This window comes from Myotis daubentonii, chromosome 5 (genome assembly GCF_963259705.1).
Source record: "Myotis daubentonii chromosome 5, mMyoDau2.1, whole genome shotgun sequence".
Classification (NCBI taxonomy): Eukaryota; Metazoa; Chordata; class Mammalia; order Chiroptera; family Vespertilionidae; genus Myotis; species Myotis daubentonii.
The window spans coordinates 68,984,121-69,001,058 of NC_081844.1; the positions used below are offsets into that span (position 1 = coordinate 68,984,121).

The 16,938-nt window shown below is 42.7% G+C and overlaps 1 long non-coding RNA gene and 1 pseudogene across 1 annotated transcript in view; both read right to left on the reverse strand.

The window, feature by feature from the left end:
- Nucleotides 1–16,938, reverse strand: part of LOC132234304 (uncharacterized) — a 330,671-nt gene that overhangs the window by 297,596 nt on the left and 16,137 nt on the right. The gene's annotated exons all lie outside the window — the stretch shown is intronic.
- Nucleotides 2,853–5,401, reverse strand: LOC132234421 (small ribosomal subunit protein eS6-like; annotated as a pseudogene).

Genomic DNA, 16,938 nt, shown 5'->3' on the forward strand with positions numbered 1-16,938 from the left:
TACAACATTTAAAACAAAGTTAATGTATGGTGACATCTGTTCCATTAAAAAAAAGAGAGAAAGAGAATTCCCCTGACCTTTTCAGGTTCACCGTTTGATTAGCCAACCCAAAGTAAGCATTCGGGCCTTGTTGTGCAACAGCGCCATTCTGTATTTCAAAATATTTATATGGTATAATACACTTGAGCTATATTTACTTATGGTAGCTTTATAATCACTTTAAAGTAATCCAGCCAGCAGTCTAACTAAATTTTTTGAGAACTCCCCATCCCCTCCAGCCTCCTCTCAAATGTCTGTTTCTGTTATTTCTCCTTTTCTCCTCCCATCTGGCCCCAACATTTTCATCCCCATCCAAATGGACTCTAGCAATTGACCATCTTATTTCACTCCATCTACTTCTTTAATGTGACTTTTAAATCTCCCTTCTAATGTGAGTAAGCATTCTTTATGCTTTCGTCACACACCTCTCACACTGTCTTATATTCCCAAAACTTTATTTAATAACCTCTCCTCACTTCAGGTGAAGAACATCTGATTTCCATCTGCCATCCCTCCTATGGCTGTTCACAGACCTGAGGGATCCTCCCCAATTGCTTTAGAACCAGGCTCCGTATCTTCCTCCACCATCATCTTTGGCTCTTCTTCTACACTGGCAACACTCCATCATCTTTGGGAAGATCCATATCTACGGATAACCCTGACATGGGCCTCCTTCCTCTTCTTCACTCCATCTCAGCCAAATCTTAGCTTTATTATATACTAGAGGCCCGATGCACGAAATTCGTGCACTGGGGGTGGGGGGGGTCCCTCAGCCCAGCCTGCACCCTCTCGCAGTCCAGGATCCCTTTCACAGCCTGGGACCCCTCACTGCTTACCGCCTGCCTGCTCACTGCTCCTTACTGCTTAGCTCGCTGCTCCTTAGCACTTCCGCCACTGCACTCGCCAGGAATGAGCCTGGCTTCCGGCTGAGAAGTGCTCCCCATGTGGGAGCACACTGACCACCAGGGGGCAGTTCCTGAATTGAGCGTCTGCCCCCTGGTGGCAGTGCACATCATAGCAACCAGTGGTTCCGCCATTTGGTCGATTTGCATATTAGGGTTTTATTATATAGGATAATGCCCCATTTCTAAAATCTTTTTTTCTTTAATTATACAGCACACTGACTTTTTTTTTTATATTTTATTGATTTTTTTTTCAGAGAGGAAGGGAGAGGGATAGAGAGTTAGAAACATCAATGAGAGAAACATCAATCAGCTGCCTCTTGCACACCCCCTACTGGGGATGTGCCCACAACCAAGGTACATGCCCTTGACCAGAGTCAAACCCGGAATCCTTCAGTCCGAAGGCCGACGCTCTATCCACTGAGCCAAACCGGTCAGGGCTAAAATCTTAATCTGAAATTCAATTCATTCTGTAGGACCATAATCTGCCATCTCCCCAACTCACCCATTCTTTCATCTCACTGCCCTTTGATTTTTGTAACAGCCCACAATCCCATAATCTATCTCAGTTCAGCTTGATTTGCTTCCCAATCCAGCCTGGTCCAATGTTCAGATAATTCACCACCTTCCTAGAATCCTCAGCCCCTTGGTCTCCTACACTTTCCATTTTGTCGATCACTGTCTCCCTTTTCTGTTTACCAAATTTTCTCTGCTCATTGCCTCCATTGTGTTACCCATTTATTCCTTAATTCCATGAAATCTGGCTACTTTCTCCCCATTTTGGGGGGATTCATCTAACCAACTCAACCACATTAAGAATAGTGCTCAATTTTCAGTTCCTTGCTTGTTCTGCAGCATTTGACACTGTTAGCTGGATAAATATTCCTTCCTTCTCGTTCTAGCTCTCTCTCCTCTTCTGAGACATAATGCTATTCTTATTTTCTACTTCCCTTTACCTTCACCTTACCTGTCTTCTTTTGGGCCTTATTTTTCTTCCCCTCACTCTCCAAAGCATAGTGTTCCCCAAGATGGTATCTTCATCTTATTTTCACCATATATTTTTTTCACTTATGGATTTAACCTACTTCTCATTTTCTCATGTAGTAAGACTTCAAGTTTGAAGACAGATCTGACCCAAGTTTTGGCATTTACTAGAACAGATTCTGGCACATAGTCGGGCCTCAATAGGTGATGAAATTAATGAACAGTGAGAACATAAGCAAACCAATCAACCTCTCTAGGTCTCCGTTTCATAGTATTGTTACAACATATAAAAAACTTACCTTAGAGAACAGAAAATAATAGGGAGAGATAGTATAACATACAGCTACCCTAGCCCCTATTTCCTGTGCAAATGTCTCCCAAACCTAAATCTGTAAGCTACACTCACACCAAAGCCTACACACAATTGTACATACATATCTTTACAGCCCTTTGATCTCTACAGTTTGAAACTTTCATTCCAAGCCATCCCCTCTCCCTCTCTTCCCTATTTCTGTAGTAACACTATCATTCTCCCAGGTAGTGAAGCTCCAAATCACAGAAATCATCTTTAATTTATTTTATTATCCCCTTCCTTCATCCTGCTACCAGGTCCAAAGTTGACTTGCACACCGTTCTCCAATGTTCCTATACTCCCACTGCTAGCCTCCTGTGCAGACCTGTACCAGCTCTGGTTTAAAGGTCCACAATAACTTTGTTAGTGGTCTGTTCACCATGTCTCTTTCTAATTAATCTTGCATGTTTTATCTTCATAAAAACATCCCAGATGATGACACTTCCCTGTTCAATAGACTGTCATAGATCCCACAAGCTTACTGAATGGAACAGACTCCCTAGGCTTGCCAATCACAGCCCTGCATATATGACCAAAGTCACTACTACATATTTCCTTTTTATATTTTATTTGCTGTCCTTTATTTGTTAGTTACAAAAATCTCAGTTTTTACTGGACTCAGACTTGGAGGTAGAAGCTCTCAGAGAGGTCAGTCTACATCTCTTAGTAATCTGTTCCTGGCGTTTTTCTTTGGCCTCCTTCATTCTCTTAGGAAAAAGTTTAGCACTTTCTTAGTACCTTCTTTCTTCAGAGCAATACACCTGCATTTGTGTTGCAAGACATGTGGAGGAACAATACACTGAATCTTTGGTGCTTTAGTCCTAGGTTTCTTACTTTCTTCATTTAGAGGCTTTCTCACAACATATTTGCTGACATCACCTTCTTTAGAGAGATTGAAAAGTTTGTGGATTCTGCTAGCTCTTTTGGGTCCCAAGCCATGAGGCGCAGTGGTATCAGTGAGACCAGGAAGATCTTTCTCCCCTTTTTTCATAATGACCAAGTTGAGAACTCTAAGATTGCATTCACAATGCAACCCCAAACAGATCTGCATTTTCTCTCTCAAGTTCTCCTTGGTCTATAACAGGAGTGCCCCTTACTCAGCAGGAGGCAGACTCTGCCCTGGGTCAAGACACTATGCTTCATGGGGAAACCTTTTCATTCCCACCACTGATTTGGATCACATAACCTTTCCACCCTTCACCCAGAGCATCAGCAGCAACTTCTGTGGCCATATGCTTCTCATAAAAGTTACTACATTTTTGTTCATCATCCACTTCAATGAGTTCCTGAAGCAGCCAACAGCCTCAGAGGTGCCACAAAAAAGTGACTATTACATATTTAATTCATTTTTCTTTTTCTTCCCCCATCACTATTTATGCACATTTGCTCATGCATTTCCTTTGGCCTGTAGAGCTTTCATCCCCAACTGTAACTATTGAAATCTGACCAACATTCAAAGTCCTGCTCAAATCTTTCGGAAAGTCTTCCCTGATCCTCTGAATTGAACTTCAGTGTTCTTTTTCTAGTAGTTTATCTGTAGGTTTGTTTGTTTGTTTTATTTTGTTAATTCTCACCCAAGAATATTTTTCTATTGAAATTTTAGGGAGAGTGGAAGGGAGAGAGACAGAGAAAGAGAAACATTGATGTGAGAGAGACACATTGATTGGTTCCCTGACCAGGGCTAGGGATCAAGCCTGCAACCCAGGAATGTGCCCTTGACAAGAATCAAACCTGGGGCCCTTCAGTCCTCAGGGTGACACTCTATTCACTGAGCCAAACTGACTAGGGCATCAATAGTTTTATCCTTATGACTCTTATTTTATTCTATTGTAATTAATGGCTTATATATCTGCCTTCTCTACCATGTAATAAGCTCATTAAAAACAGGTATCAGGGATATCTTCTTAATTTTCATATCCAAAAAAACCCCAACATTTTTGTATATAAAAGGTCATTTGTAAATATCTGTTAAATTTATGTGTGTGTCTTTAAGAAATTACACACTGGAATTTAGTGTTTTTTGAAACTGTTCATTATAATCATTTGTCTACATAGATAAAGTGTAGCTTTCAGGGCTTCTTGGTGACACATCTCTTAGGAACTGACAGAAAGGCTTAGAAGACAGATATTTATCATAGCTGTGAAATGACTTCCCCACCCTTTTTTGGCCTCTCCCTCAAATCATAGTAATGGCTGAGCTGATGAATGAAATGATCAACTCAGAGAATAATTACTGTAACCTTCTTTCCTCATTAAAAAAACAAGAAAGTGTTTCTCACACTGAAGAGCCCAGTGTATGAGAGTGAAAAATGTATCAATTCAGAGCAATGGTAGGGATAATTGGTCAAGGCTTCAGAACGCTTTGTAAAACCCACCATGAATTTTCAACCCTTGTAGTTAGCAAGTCCCAGGAGGTACATGGTGCAGCAAAAGGAGTAGGATTTATCCCAGGTCAGCCATGGATAGGCTATGAGATACTGTCAATGTCACCCCTCACTTTTGGCCTCAATTTCCCCATCTATAAATAAGGAAGTGCTCAAAAAACAAAATGATGGAATACATCAGAGACACAGGAACCAACTAAAAGAGTTCTCAAAGGTCTGCTCCCAAAGAGCTCCAGATGTCCTCTTTTTCCCCCCGTTGACCCCTTCTAGCTTGCCCCTGTCCCCACCCAATCGTCTGTGTCCAAGGGTTATGCATATATGCATACAAGTTCTTTGGTTGATCTCTTCCTGCCCATCCACCTTCACCTTCCCTCTGAGATTCCACAGTCTGTTTCATAAAGCTGAAACAATTTAAGCAATAAAGTAAATAACAAAATATTGGATTTTAAACTAAAATATAAAATAAATATCTATGAGTCCATACTAATGCAAATAAATGATTAAATAAATGAGAAGAGCTCAATCTCCCTTTCAGAAGAATTTGAAATAATTTATGTAGATAATCTCCCCTCCAAGAAGTAGACCTTAACTTTCTATCCCCTTCCCCCCTTTAGAGTAGGCTGGACATAATGACTGCTTTCCAATGAGAAGAACATGGAAAAGGGGAAAAAAGCTTTGCAGTGGAGAAACCTGACTACCCTGGCCAGGTGCTCAAGATTAACAACAACGTGATGAGTCATGTTGATAGTATGTAACCTTAATATGATGTAATGAAAATGGTACTACATCTCTGTGGTCTTCCTCCCCCTACCCATGACCTCTGTCTAACACAAGAAAAACATTGAAGAAATCCAAACTGAGAGACATTCTGTAAAAAAAAATACTGACTAGTGCTTTGAAAACTATCAAGGTCATCAAAGACAACGAAAGTCTGAGAAACTGTCACAATGCCAGAGGAAGCAAGGGAAACATATGACTAAATGTAATGTGATATCCTAGATGGGACCCCAGAACAAATAAAAGGACGTTAGAGAAAAACCGGTGAGATCTGTACAAAGTATTAAGTTTAGTTAATAATAATACACCAATGTTCATTTCTAACTTGTGACAACTGTGCATAGTGCTGTAGGATGTTAACAAGAAAAGAAGCTGTGTGAGGAGTACATTCGCACTCTCTGTACTATCTTTGCATCCTTTCTGGAACTCTAAATCTATTATAAAATCATAAAATTATTCTTAAAATAATGGACTAGTTAAGATTCTAACGAAAGCCCCGCTATAAGAATTATGTGGTCCCATCCCTTTAAAAAACAACACTTAAAAACACACTTTAGCCCTGACCAGTTTGGCTCAGTGGATTGAGCGTTGGCCTGCAGACCGAAGGGTTCCGGGTTCGATTCCGGTCAAGGGCATGTACCTAGGTTGCGTGCACATCCCCAGTAGGGGGTGTGCAGGAGGCAGCTGATAGATGTTTCTAACTCTCTATCCCTCTCCCTTCCTCTCTGTAAAAAACCAATAAAATATATATTTTAAAAAAAACACACTTTAGAAAAGATGTACTTTATATATTTTTATATCTATACTAATAAAAGAGTAATATGCTAATTAGACTGGTAGACCTTCCAAAGACCTTCCAGACATCCTTCCAGGCAAAGCCAGGGGCTTGGCCTGCTTGCAAACAGCCCCCAAACAGCCCTCAGCCCCTCACCCAGGCCGGCCATGCCACCCAGCGGGGACCCTCACCCCGATGGGGGTGTGGTCGGCCTGCAAACAGCCCTCAGCCCCTCACTTAGGCTGGCCCTGCCCACCAGCAGGGACCCCCCACCCCGATGGGGACATGGCCGACCTGCAAACCAGACAAAGCCATGGTGGTGAGGCCAAGGCAGAGGCAGTTAGGGGTGATCAGACTGGCGGAGGAGGGCAGTTAGGGAGATCAGGCCGGCAGGCAGGCGAGCGGTTAGGAGCCAGCGTTCCTGGATTGCGAGAGGGATGACCCATATTAGAGAGGGTGCAGACCAGGCTGAGGGACTCCCCCGCTTCCCGTGCACAAATGTCATGCACCGGGCCTCTAGTAAAGTAATAAAAAGCCTAGTGTCATCTGTCTGGACACCCTTTTCCAGTATAACTGCAAGTTAGTTGAACCATAACATTTGATTGACCTACTTAGAATTTTTGTTCTTCTAATCATTCATTAAACTTATAAACTAAATTAATGATTGTTCTTACATGTCTTGGCAGAACAAATTAATACTATCTGAACAAATTAATAACCTTGGCTCCTAACTCCTGTGATTTTGACAGCTTATACTTACAGTTTCTAAAACCGGAACACAGTGGAATCTTTAGGTAGGGATCTGTTCTATCAATACACATGGAGTATTCTTAGTAAATGTTAGAAAAATGCCTTAGAGGAAGGGCAGACCTCATCATACCTTCTTGTCAAAACAATGAGAAGCTGGCCCAGTGCTCTAGTAAGAGACTTAGAAAGAAACATGAAACATACATCCTCACAGTAAGGAAGGAACTCATTCACTCAACACATTTCTTAACACCTGAGTAAGAATACAGAAATGATACTGAAAGGTTTCCATTCTTACTTCAAGGGCAAAATAGCAACATGTTGTTAAACAGGAGGTGAAGAGATGCTAACGAGATGAAACTGAGTTCTTAAAATATTCGATTGGGTATTCAATTAGCACATCAGAAGGGGTGAGTAGTAGGAGCAAGTATGCATTTCTTGAATAAACACTGATCACCTGTCTCCCAGTGACTGTCTCTTCTGGGCCCAGTAGAGGATGCAGAAATGAGTAAGACACAGCCCATGCCCTCAAGGCACTTACTGTCTGGTAACTAGAATAAAGGAAGTACACCATCAATGGTAAGCACAAAGTAGATGTTAACATGTGCCCCAAGAAAAGTACAAAGTGCTCCTGGAGATTAAAGAGGAAGACATTGCATCTAATTAAGGAAAGAAGAGATGGCAGCATTTTGAGATAGGTTTCAATTGTAGTACCAACTAGACAGGTTTGGATGGGGGTGTTTTGCAGGCAAAGGGACAGCCTCAGCAAAATCACTCCAGTTTTCCTGTTTACCTGGGATATATGTAAACAAGCCTTTGCGAAAAGTGTCTTAAAAAGGAACCGAGCTAGATGCTCAGTCTGGGGAGAGACTGGGATCAGGAGCATGATATTTAAGTGCTCTTAATGCATTGCCCCTCAGACTGCTTATTGTTTGTTGGGGGGAAAAAGGAACTTTGTTGTGGAGAAACCAAACATTTTAATCAGTGATCATTATTAACATGACCAATGAGGAGCAGATGGATATCATGTGGCTCTAGATGCCATACCCTGAGAAGGATATGACCTTTCCTTTATTTTCTAACCAGACATCTAATCATGAAGAAATCTGAATCGAATCATGAAGAAACATCACGCAAACCCAAACAGACGAATCCTATATAATAAAAGCCAAATACCATTTGTTTGACCTTTCAACAAGTTGCTATGATGCACACTGACCACCAGGGGGCAGACGCTCCGACCGGTAGGTTAGCTTGCTGCTGGGGTCCCACCGATCAGGACTGGGCGAGATGGGCCGTACACGTGTCCTGTGGTTCCTCCCTAGCCTCTAAAATATTTCTTCTAATTAATTTCCTTTCAATGTGCACAAATCCATGCACTGGGCCTTTGGTATAATATAAAATAACTGGCCCATGTTCTTCAAATATGTCATTGTCATAGAAAGACAAAGAAAACCAGATTTCTTCCAGATTAAGGGAAACCAAAGAGACAATATGACGAAATGCAACACGTGATCTTCTACTGGCTCCTGAACTGGAGGGGGAAATGCTAGGATAGGACTATATTGGGACAACTGACAGAATTGGAATATAGACTGAATATAAACTGTGTATTTTTAAGGTGTTATATTTATGTTAAATTTCCTGAATTTAATAATTCCATCATAGTTACATAAAAGAATATCCCTGTTTTTAGGAAAAATGCACAGAAGAATTAGGAAATGGACATGAATGTGCCACCTCCTCTCAAATGATGCAGAAGAAAATATATATGTATATATGAAAAGAGAGAAAGCAGAGAGAAACTAAGATGGCGGCATAGATAAACACCGGGAAATTGCTGCCTCCCACAACAACTTCAAAAAAACAACATAAAGACAAAACGGGCATCATCCAGAACTACAGGAAAGCTGGCTGAGTGGAAATTCTACAACTAGAAGGAAAGAAAAGTACACTGAGAGCCAGAGGAGCTGTGGAAGTAAAGTGCAGAGGTATGGAGGCTTGCTCGCGCAGAAAGGGGCTGGCACCTGAGGACGCGGCTGTCTTTTTGAATCGGGAGGGAGTCACAAGCTCCCGACTGCTCTGAACTCCAGTTCTGGGAAGTCTCTGGGGACCCAGGACTCATACGGGGAGAAACTGGACTGTCTGGCAGTGGGCAGAACTTGGAACTTGAGGTTGGCTTTCCCTCAGAGGTGCTTACAGCAATTACTGGGACACTGAGACACGTGGCCCCTTAGGGCAGGGCTGAGAATCCACCATAGCTGCTTGCTCCGCCCTTTGATTCCCTGAGACCCCACCCCACCCAGGCTGCGGCAGAGGCTTTTGCATATGAATGCCCCGGCCCTTTGCAACCTGAAAATTACCTAACTGAAGCTGGGCCAGACAGACCCAGAACTTCCAAGAGAAGGCCCAAGGCCCCACAGCGGCTTGCATTGCTTCACAGCTGGGCCTCATCAGGGTACCTCCAAACTCCAAAAAAGGAAGGGGAATCTGCAGTTCTCTTCGTAGCTCCTGCTGTGTAACCTCAGGCAGAGGCTAAATTAGCACCTCCTTAGATCCAAGAGCCAGTGTACCCAGTGGTCAGAGGGGGACCATCTAGATTACAACTCCTCAGATCCATAAGGGACACACTCAGGGTGCAGACTCAGTGAGCACCAAAACCCCACTGAAGCAAGTCTTGCCCCAGAAGGGTGTCTTCAGCACAGAAGTTCTCCCACTGCAGACACAGCTGATTCTCACTGCCAATTGGCCTGGAGGTCAATTCCTCCCAGTGATCCTACAACAATCAAGGCATAACTACAATAAGACTGTGCACAAAGCCCACAAGGGGGTACACCAAGAGTGTCCACCTCAGGTAACTGGGGAGGCTGAGACACTGGGCCCTACAGGACACCTAGCACACAAAACCACTCTACCAACACAGGGAAGCATAAAAAATGCAGAGACAACGAAACAGGTCACAAATGAAAGAAATGGAGGAAAGCAAACGACTGGATATAGAGTTCAAGGCCACGTTTATAAGGTTTTTCAAGAATTTTATGGAAACCGCCGATAAATTTAGTGAGACCCTCGATAAATCTAGTGAGACTCTCGAGGATATGAAAAAGGACCAACTAGAAATTAAGCATACACTGGCTGAAATAAAGAATAATATACAGAAATCCAACAGCAGACCAGAGGATCCCAAGAATCAAGTCAAAGATTTGAAATACGAAGAAACAAAAAAGACCCAACCGAAAAAGAAAAAACAAAAAAGACTCCAAAAATATGAAGATAGTGTAAGGAGCCTCTGGGACAACTTCAAGCATACCAACATCAGAATTATAGGGGTACCAGAAGAAGAGAGAGGGCAAGATATTGAAAACCTATTAGAAGAAATAATGACAGAAAACTTCCCCTCCCTGGTCAAAGAAATAGACTTACAAGTCCAGGAAGCGCAGAGAACCCCAAACAAAAGGAACCCAAAGAGGACCACACCAAGACACATCATAATTAAAATGCCAAGAGCAAAAGACAAAGAGAGAATCTTAAAAGCAGCAAGAGAAAGACAGTTACCTACAAGGGAGTACCCATACGACTGTCAGCTGATTTCTCAACAGAAACCATGCAAGCCAGAAGAGAGTGGCAAGAAATATTCAAAGTGATGAATGCCAAGAACCTACAACCAAGATTACTTTATCCAGCAAAGCTATCATTCAGAATAGAAGGTCAGATAAAGAGCTTCACAGATAAGAAAACGCTAAAGGAGTTCATCACCACCAAACCAGCATTATATGAAATGCTGAAAGGTATTCTTTAAGAAGAGGAAGAAGAAAAAGGAACTCTTACCATTTGTCACAGCATGGATGGAACTGGAGAGCGGATAAATACCACATGATCTCACTCATTTGTGGAATATAATGAACAACATAAACTGATGAACAAGGACTGATCCAGAGACGGAGAGGCATTGATCGGACTGTTGGGCCTTGGAGGGAAGGTAGGGGAGGGTGGGGGTAAGGGGGAAAGATCAACCAAAGGACTTATATGCAAGCATATAGGCCTAACCAATGGACACGGACAACGAGGGGGGTGAGGGCATGAGTGGGGGGGGGGGGAGGAGGGTAGAGGGTAACGTGGGGATAAGGACACATATGTAATATCTTAATCAATAAAAAATATATTAAAAAAAGAAAAAGAAAAGAGGGAAAGCAAATGATAAAACAAATCTGGCAAAATGTTAAAAATTGGTGACAAGTATTGTAAAGGGTAAATGAGATTAGGGGGAGTTCTTAGTATCATTCTTGCAACTTTTCTATAGTTTGAACTTACTTCAAAATAAAAACATTTTTTGAGTGTGGTGAAGGCCTGGGAGGGAGTGGGAGTAGGGAAGAGGGGTTCAATGGAGGGAAAAGGGGGACATCTGTAGTACTTTTAACAATAAAGTTAAATTTTTAAAACTTAAGGACTAAAAAATTTAATGTTTTATCATTAAAATCAGTATTATTTTTGTGCAAAAAAAGTTTTACAACCTGGCTCTCCCTCCCAAGAGCATGCCTGCCTGTGCCTTTCCCTTTCCCTTCCCCTTCCTCCTCTCAGGAACATAAAACATTAGCTTCCTCACACCCAACCTCCAAGAGCCCTTCCCGTACCTCCATAACTTGTTTCCTAAGCCCATTTATTCTAGGCATTACTTCTTCTACTTCTGAAATTTAGCAAATAAATGTTCTCTTACCAAAAATGTTTTCCAGCCTAATTCCATTAAGGGATAAATATTTTTACATAGATGTAAATTACTATTTATAAAGTACTTAAAATTTTAGGGTCTTCTTTTTCTCTTAATATTGTCTTAAGTATTTCCATGTATCAACCTAGTTACAAAGCAATCATTTTTAGTGCCTATATAATTATCAACCATGTAATCATTTTCTTATTATTGAACATTTCTGTTTATTTCCAACTTTCACATTTCAGTATCACGGTTATGAACATATCTATCAAAATTACTTTATTTCCTTTTGGGAATACTTCCTAGGGGTTTTAGGATAATTCTGTATAACAAGATCCAGAAAAGGTGACTGTACTGTTTGAGATGTCAAAATTATATGGATTAAGATTCACTCATGCCAGAAAATATTCTCCATACTTGTGAATTAGGAGTTGGTTTTAAAATTGTTCATCAGCATATTGGTACCATTGCCAGACAACAGCTCTCCAACACACATACACACACACACACACACACACACACACACACACACACACCATTCACCAAGCCCAAGGAGCAAATCAAATGGGGAAGATAAGGATGTGCAAGGAACCAAGCTGACAGACTATTGCTGTGTTAATTCACCACCAACTTAGCTGGAATGCTTTTCTCATTAACACAAAGCAAAGCAGACCAAACATTTTAGTAAATAGGTCTTATTCTTACAGAAGTTCCAAAGTTATCTATATATATCTAAAAAGCCAGCAACCAGAATGCAGTAATGACTAGAACGACCTGTCACTATGACACCCACTGTGGCCAGCAAACCGGCCCCATCAGGGGGTGGGGCTGGCCGGCCAACCTCCTGAGGCCCCTCCCCCCAGCTGGCCCCGCCCCTGATGGGCCCCCACTACCGCAATAGGCCTGCAGCCACTCCCCCCCGGCCGACCAGCCCCTGATCACTACCCCAATAGGGGTGGGCCAGCCGGCCAACCTCTTGCAGCTCCTCCCCGCACCTAGCCCCACCCCAGATCAGCCCCCCCACCCCGATCAGGGGCAGGGCTGGCTGCCAACCGCCTGAGGCCTCTCACCCCCAGATGGCCCGGCCCCTTATGGGCCTCCACCACCCCATTGGCCCACAGCACCTCCCCTCAGTCAGCTCCACCCCTGATTGGTCCCCCCATTTTAATCAGGGGCAGGGCCAGCCAGCCAACCAACCATGGCCCCTCCCCCAGGCCGCTGGCCCCTAATTGGCCCCCCACCCCACTCGGGGGTGGGGCCAGCTGGCCCACCGCCCATAGCCCCTCCCCAGGGCAGCCCAACCCCTGATCAGCCCCTAACTGGCCCATGGCCTTTCCCCCAGCCAACTCCACCCCCAATCAGCACCCCCCACACCAACTGGGTGTGGGGCTGGCTGGCCAACCTCCCACAGCCCCTCCCCTGGCCACTGACCCCCATCAGTCCCCCCACCCCACTCAGGGGCGGAGCTGGCCAACCCACCACCCACAGGCCCTCCTCATGGCCGGCCCCTCTCCCAAGCTGGCCTGGCCCTGATCGGGGCCTAATAGGGGCGGGCCAGCTGACCAACCTCCCGCGGTGGTCTCCTCCCGACAGGCCCAGCCCCAATCCACCCTGATTGGGGCCGGGCTGGCTGGACCCCACCCGTGCACGAATTAGTGCACTGGGCCTCTAGTAACATATAAACTGCTTGGTTAACAGAAAAAAAAAGACATGTACTTTGACTATAAATATGTCTGGGGAGCTTGGGCATTAAAGGATGGAAAAATAATTTTGTATGGAATGATAACTACGTCAGGCTAAAGACCAACTTGAGTAATTGATTCTAAACAAGGAACACTAATTAGCAACTTCAGCATTAGAAACTGGTTTGTAAAAGATAAGAAGAGCATGGGACTTTTTGAAAACCCTGGTTCTGTCCTGAAGGAAGAATCCACACACTAAGGTGTGCCTTTGTTGAGAACTGTAAAATGTGTGGACACATATGAAATGTAAGCACTTAAATTCTTACTAACATACACTAATGAACAAAGGAAAAGTTTTCAAAAAGATGCCTAGCACAATGAAATATCCAGGGGTCATGGGAATGATCTACATCTAGGCTTTTTAATTGGTTTCATGTATAGAGTCATTTGTTGAAATTCAAACTGCTCATTTAAGAGCTGTATGTTTTACTCCACGTAAGGTATGCAATAGAAAGTGTACAAAGTTGGGCATCAGCAGACCTGCTCTGTCACTAATTTGTTCAGTAAGTCACTGAGCCACAGTTTATTCATCTGAAAAACAAGGGGATTGTGTTCAATGATTTCTAAATTACCCACCAGCTTTAACATTCCAGGTAAAAAAAAAAAAAAATTTTAAGTGGTAGTGAACTAGTGGAAATTAATAACCTGACTTAGGACTCTGACAATTTTAACTTACACAGTTTCAACTGCATTCAGTAATATACAAACACATTATCATTAGAAAAAGAAATTCAAATTATATAGATAAGGCAAAGGTTCTTTTTGGCCCCCTTCCCATATTAGAGAGGAGCTGTCTTGCTAGGTTGCAGTTTGTTCTAGGCATCTGTTTGCTGGGGAGGCAGTAAAGTTTCAACTAAAGCATGAAAACTGTGGAGTAATGCCTCCCAAACCCATAGCCCAGCAGCTCCACTATCCAGTATAGAACCTTGTTGAAGCCACCCAAGACCCCAGTGGTTCAGTTTCTCCATCTCAAATGGCCACAACATGGCAATCATTCATGAGCTTGCTATGAGAACTAGATACGATATATACATAAAACACTTAGAACAGAGCCTGGCACCTAGAAGGATCAGCTATTACTGATAAACTATTGACTATAATAAAATATCTACATTTACTTCTTCCAATACAGTTGAAGAATAAGTGATTTAAACACTCTAACTCAAAGTCTCTCAAAACACTACAATAAATCAAAGGCACTCACGAAAGTATGTCTTTTGGAATATTTAATCATTAATCTTGAGCCAAAAGAGTTCTTCAATCTCATCCCATACACCTCATAAATGAGAGAAATCAGGCCCATTAAAGTTCTGTTGCCAACATTTCATATTTTCATTTAATATGGGAAGTATAAATGTGTGGGGAAGGGTGGAAAATAAAATTCAAGAGACATGTCCAAGATCAACTAAAGGACTTGTATGCATGCATATAAGCATAACCAATGGACATAAGACACTGGGGGATAGGGGAGGCTAGGGGACTGTCTAGGGCGGGGGGGGGGGAAATGGACACATATGTAATACCCTTTGTAATACTTTAAGCAATAAATAAATAAAAATAAATAAATAAATAAATAAAAAGAGACATGTCCAGCCTAGTCTCTGTAGGTCTGTCCCATCACCAAGCAGTCACAGTACCTAAGGACACAAGGACAGCAGGAAGCAGACATGTCACACCACACAGCTTGATGAATGACTAGGGTTTCATGTGCAAGGGTATCAAATGCTTGCTCTGTTATTCATTCTGCATTTACTCTGTCAAACATTTTCATTTCCTAATGCAGAATCCTTTAATGAAGAAAAAAAAGCCTGTCTGGTTGGATTTGGATTTGTTTATTATTTTGGTGACACAGACTAAACTTTCAACTGACACGAGGCAGAATAAAGTACTACATTTTCTTCCAATCAATTTTTCACCTTTACACAGTGATAAGAGCCTGTGCCAAAGGTTCTTGATTCTGTCTACATGTAAGGGCTGTAACTGACACCCACTTAGTCTACAAGTCATCAGCCTTAAATAATGAAAATGTGAGGACCCGGACTGGCTTTGTGCAATTCCTGGCTCTGCAGGGGATGGACGCTCCCTCTGCTGGGGTGGACCCTGCACTCACAGGTGATCCATTTGCTTCCATGACAACCCACCTTGCAGAGAGTGCACTCATCTAAAGCCCTTCTAGAGATCAGAGAGACAAAGGGAGTGGGGAGAAAGGTCTGGATTTGCCCTTTAACCAGACTCAAGCATATTTCCCTAGCCTTCTTGGCTGAATACCATATCAACACGTTTCCAAGAGCAACAGCTGACCTCGGGTATCAGAGTGAACTATGACCCTTGTGGTGTGATTGAAAGATCCCTTTGCCCCAAATTTCCCCTCTCCTTTAAAACTACCTGGTATTCTTTAGCTTAACACGCACTGCCTTAAAATGTAAATGTCCTTGGGATAGCTTGTTAATGAAGTAAGTCACCAATCAGTAGTTGACACGATGGCATGAGTTCATTTCATCTATTACCTTCTTTCTACCAGCTGGCTGAAACTACCAAATCTGGAAGATAAGAGTTACTGGATTATGATTTATTGTTATTATTCTATTTTATCTTTGACACAAGAAAAAACGTAAAAGGGAGCATGGGACACTGCCTTGGAAAGGGGCAGTGGAAAGTAGACAGTGTGGCTGCAGGAAGACAGCAGGAGGGCCCTGGTCCCCAGTGTGAGAGGGACCCAGCCTACTTCAGGGAATACTACTCCAGATCTGGGCGATGACCCAGAGTTGCATAAACTCTGCTTAACTTTCAAATTAATACCACTGGGATTAATGAGGGAGCAATTTTTCAGTGCATAAACAATTAAAAATAACCCAATAAGGCCGCCTGGCATGGCTCAGTGGTTGTATGTCCACCTATGAAACATGAGGTCACAGTTCAATTCCTTGTCAGGGCACATTCCCAGGTTGCAGGCTCGATCCTCAGTGAGGGGCCTGCAGGAGGCAGCCAATCAATAATTCTCTCTCATCACTGACGTTTTTATCTCTCTCTCCCTCTCCCTTCCTCTCTGAAATCAATAAAAATATATATTTTAAAAGTAACCCAATAACCAGATTTAAAAAAAAAAAAGCATAAGGAAAAATTATAAACACACACACACACACTCACACACACACTGATATCCATAATTATAATTTCAGTAAGGAACAGAATTCCAAAACTGCAAGTGACACAGAGAAAATAACCCCATCTATTTATTTCTCCCTCTTCACAGAGACAAATTAAAGGCTGTGGTAGTCTTCCGTATGATGGCTTTGGGTGGGGAAGATCCCCCTGCCCTGTGCTATATGTCATTGAGCCATGGCCATAGCCACTTGGAGTGAGAGGACAAGGACCCACAGCTGTCAGTCTCCTGAGGATGGAATTGATGGCCAACTCTCTTATAAAGCGGACTAAACAAATGTGTGACCCAGCAGCTATAAATTGGCTTCAAATAAACTACTGTTTGCCAAATTTGCATAGATTATAAAAATTACAGGGTATCTGTTT